The following is a 5,019-nucleotide window of genomic DNA, read 5'->3' as shown; positions in this document are numbered from 1 at the left end:
ATATATATATATATATATATATATATATATATATATATATACATATATATACACATATATGTATAACCACACTGTGCTGGCAATTTTGTTTTTAACTACCAACTGTCAATCTTGCACTTATATGTCATCTCTTTACATGAGTTACAACTGAACAAAAAAAAAATTGTTGAATCTATGAGACGTTTCTAGAAATTTAAATGTAAAGTTATAATCACAAAAACTGGTTTCATTATGACTAATCCAAAGAAGTATTTCTAATTTAAAGAAAGATAGCATTCCCTTCCTTATATTCCACTATAAGAAGGTTCTATGAACTGGAAAATCTGATTTGTGAGAACATAGACTATCAAAAGAAAAACACCAACCAGGCAAAAATTAATTTAATAATTTGAAAATTAATAAATATATATCATTACGATCATTTAATGTCCACTTTTTGATACACAATTTGTTGAGACAGACTATCTACAACTGGATGCCTTTCCTGTTGCCAACATCAACATGTTTCCAAGTAGGGTAATATTTCGCCATGACTAGGTATGTCTCAGAAGATTGGAAACAAATAACTCCACTTGCATGATGGTGGCATTCATTTACAACTATCACATGATGTCAAAGCAAGGAGTCACTAACACACACACACACACACACACAATTACAGGTTTCTTTCAGTTTCTGTCTCTCAAATCCATTCACAAAACTTTGGTCAACAAGAACATTATAGTAGAAGACACTTTCCCAAGAGGACACACACATTGCGACAGAACCCAAATCCAAATATACATAGATGGGAAAAAATAATAAACAGGAAAATGTTAAATCATAAAACGTTTCAAGAATTTTCCACATTTTACAAATGCCAATATCCTAATTTCTTTGAGACTAAATTCAAAGGCCACAGTATTGAGAAAATATGGATGTTGTGAAGTAGTGCTTTTCCCAAATTCAAACCTTTTTTTATTTTTATTTTTAGTAACGGAGTTAAAGTGAATATTTTTCAACTAAAAGATGAAGAATTTTAACACAATGTATAATGTCAAGTAAAGGTAAAATTTCCTTCTTGAGTGTCACCGATTCATAAGAGCTGGTTTCCCAGTTTCGTGGTCTATATATTCCCCACCTGGATGGGACACTGGTCCATCGCAGGGTTACTCATTTTTTGCCAGCTGAGTGAACTGAAGCAATGTGAAATGAAGTGTTTTGCTCAAGAACACAACGCGTCACCTAGTCCAGGAATCGAAACCACAATCTTACGATCATGAGTCCAACACCCTAGCCACTAAACCACATGCCTCCACTAATGTATATGCAGGTATAACTTTACACTGCATCCATTAATAGGGCTCTGGTTGAGGAATTCTAGGGTTTTGAGGTGTGTAGAACCACCTTTTAGCCATTATTGTTCCCATGTCTACTTTGACTCAGAGTAGTAGCATCTGTTAGGGTCCCAGTTATGGGCTAAATAGCATGTAACAACCTGAGATGGGTTTCATTGAAATCATGGGACGCAACACGGTGAATATGAACTATTTTAGCAAATGAATTTTAGTTTATGGCCATATCACTTTGAAAACACCGGTTCTCGTCTGATCACCGAAGTTAAGTAACATTGAGCCTAGTTAGTACTTAGATGGGTGACCTCTTGGGAAACCTAGGCGCTGTAAACGTTAAAAAAACAAAAAAAAGGCAGCGAGCTGGCAGAAACGTTAGCACACCGGCCGATAATGCTTAGTGGTATTTCGTCTGTCTTTATGTTCTGAGTTCAAATTCCGCCGAGGTCGACTTTGCCTTTCATCCCTTCGGGGTCAATAAATTAAGTACCAGTTGTGTACTGGGGTCGATCTAATCGACTGGCCCCTTCCACCCCAAAAATTTCGCACCTTGTGCCTAGAGTAGAAAAGAAATGAATTTTAGTGGGTCAATGACAAACATCACCAGATGCTGAGCGAATGAGAAGATAATAAACTGTCAGCAGCTAGGATTAATCAGTTCAGCAAGCAAACTACTATCATCTGCAGTCTTGGCATGCACTGACGAAATATCTCAGCTAGCAAAAGACCAGTGTGATTAAAAACCCACTGGCATGGTAAAGTTGCAAATTGCACAACCAGATGACGACCACAATAATGGCTTATTTTAGGTCTTGCTTGACCATTTACACACTGACCACACATTACTATACGATAGGGTCAAGTTGCCCACGAATGGGAAGTGGCATTCAAATCTCATCATGACTATTACCATTAAGAAATCACCAGCACATGCATTATTTGCACAATGGTAAATGCTTTGAGAACTAAAATACATGAGGGTTTTTTTTTATTCTCTGTTGGTACTGACATATATTTATATTGTAAAGGATGTTACAAAAATGACATGAGAACTACAAAATCCCTTTTCTTTCCCTTTTGCAACTACATAGCTTCAGGTTCAGTCCCACTGTGCAGCACCTTGGGCAAGTGTCTTTTACAATAGGCCCTGGCTAACCAACACCTTGTGAAGAAATTTGGCAGATTGAAACTGGGGAGGCCTATCATGGACACTTTTATTCTTTTATACTTTTAAGTCATTTGACTGCAGCAATGCTGGAGCACCACCTAGAAGGGTTTTAGTCAAAGAAATAAACCCAAGGATTTATTCTGTGTAAGGCTAGTACTTATTCTATCAGTCTCTTTTGTCAAATTGCTAAGTTACAGGGACATAAACACACCAGCATCAGTTGTCAAGTGATGATGGTGGGAACAAACAGACCCACACACACATAAATATGCACATATAATATATATATATATATATATATATATATATGACAGGCTTTTTTCAGTTTCCATCCACCAAATCCACTCACAAAGGCTTTGGTCAGCCTGAGGCTAAAGTAGAAGATACTTGCCCAAGGTGCCACATGGTAGGACTGTACCCAGCACCATGTATGTATGTATGTATGTATGTATGTATATGTATGTGTGTATGCATATTTGTGTCTGTGTGTGTGTGTGTGTGTGAATGCATTTGTCTTCACTACCACTTGACAGCTAGTGCTGACTTGTTTGCATCTTTGTAACTTAGCAGTTTGTTAAAAGTGTTTGACAGAATTAGTATCAAGTTTTAAAAAGGAAATGAATCCTGGGGTCAATTTGTTCAAGTAAACCCTTTTAAGTAATGCCCCAGCATGGCCACATTCCAATACTGAAACAAGCAAAAGATAACCGATGAAAGATTAGCCATAAAGGCAATACTGTGGATGACCTGAATAATTTTCGAGGTTTTAGTTTCATCTCTCAACAGTAACAGTTCAAATTTTGCCCAAATCAATTTTACCATTTACTCCTCTAGAGTAAAAAGAGTAAAGACCCGAATCAGTCATGAATGATCGTGGGATTGCACTTAGAAAGTTCCCCTCCAAGGCACATATCTAGGCAAGATTGTTTATGGAAGGCCAGCAGTCGCCCATGCATACCAGCATCCCCTCTTCACACTACCAGTGTTATCCAAGAAAAAGGCGAAGGCTGATACAGCTTGGGAGAAGTGAAATTGCAACTCACTTCTACAGCTGAGTGAACAGGAGCAACGTGAAATAAAGTGTCTTGCTCAAGAACACAACACACAGTCCAGTCCAGGAATCAAACTCATTGCCTCATGTTTGTAAGCTCGATGCTCTGATGTTCTAACCACTGAGCCTTGTGCCTTCACACACACACACACACACACACACATATATACATATACATACATACATACATCCATACAGCTGTCTAAGAATCTATAAGTCAGGAAAAAATGCGCTAGCATCTTTGTCAATAGAGTGGGTATATTAATTGAAGTGTACAGTATTATGTATATATATATATATATATAAATATTTTTTTAAAAAAATAACGTTGACCACTAACGTGGACAATTAATGTGCTAGAAATAGATCACATCTTGTGTCTATTAAGACCTAAAATGCTCTCAGCATGAAATATAATTGTCCACATTAGTGGTCAACGTTATTTTAAAAAATGTACCTTAATCCCCTGAGATTGCAGATATTATTTCTGAATCTCTTTGATTCTTTAGATGTGCTGGCCTCCTGATAATTAATCGATATTAATTAATATATGATTAATTACCATATTTTATATATATATATATATATATATATATATATATATATAGTAAGGAATGAAGGAGTAAAGACTCCCGCTTCAGTCATGAATGACCATCGATTGCACTTAGAAAGTTACCCTCCGAGGCACAAGTCCAGGTAAGGTTGTTTATAGAAGACCAACAATCACCCATGCATACCAGCTTCCCCTCTCCATTCCACCGATGTTATCCAAGGGAAAGGCAAACACTGATACAGCTTAGCCCCAGTGACGTCGCAACTCAGTTCTACTGCTCAGTGAACTGGAGTGATGTGATATAAAGTGTCTTGCTCACAACACACAGCCCAACACTTTAACCACTGAGCCATGCACCTTCACTACTCCTCTAGGGTATATACAATATGTATGATGGATAATTGGCTCAACTGAATATGTCTTTATCTCACAAAACTAATGACCTCATGTAAGAAGTCATAATTTGAAGAAACAGAAACCAATTGATGATGTTTAACCCTTCTGTTACTGTATTTATTTTGAGATGCTCTGTGTTTCTTTCAGTGACTTTAAATATAACAAAGAATATTGTAAAATAATTTAGTTAACATTCAGCTAGTGTTAGGAACATAAATTGCGACTAAGATTTCGTGGAAGTTTTTTATTCAAAACTTATGAAAACAAGACATTTGTAACCAGAGCCGGTTCCAGCCAGGCTGGTAATGAAAAGAAAGAATTAAATTCAAGGGAGAGCACTCATGACAATCTATTACTATGATCTCCAACTAATGGGTAATTTAGAAATATATTGCATATGAATGAGACTGCTCAAATGAAGATGACAAAACAAGGCTAAAAGAGAGAAAGATGCCTGTCGTCTTCTTTCTGTGTATCCCTCTTAGCCTCATAAATGTACTTTACTGAGATGTGTGATAGG

At 36.7% G+C, this 5,019-nt stretch overlaps 1 protein-coding gene and 1 non-coding gene across 2 annotated transcripts in view; one reads left to right on the top strand and one right to left on the bottom strand.

The window, feature by feature from the left end:
- LOC106883892 (putative uncharacterized protein DDB_G0291608) overlaps positions 1-5,019 on the bottom strand; it is a 250,923-nt gene that overhangs the window by 31,526 nt on the left and 214,378 nt on the right. The window lies entirely within an intron of this gene.
- On the top strand, positions 1,549-1,667 carry LOC128247496 (5S ribosomal RNA). Its single transcript, XR_008263856.1, has one exon. It is a non-coding gene; the product is annotated as a 5S ribosomal RNA (ribosomal RNA).

This window comes from Octopus bimaculoides, chromosome 3 (genome assembly GCF_001194135.2).
Source record: "Octopus bimaculoides isolate UCB-OBI-ISO-001 chromosome 3, ASM119413v2, whole genome shotgun sequence".
In the NCBI taxonomy this organism is placed as follows: domain Eukaryota; kingdom Metazoa; phylum Mollusca; class Cephalopoda; order Octopoda; family Octopodidae; genus Octopus; species Octopus bimaculoides.
This window is presented reverse-complemented; position numbering and strand designations above follow the sequence as displayed.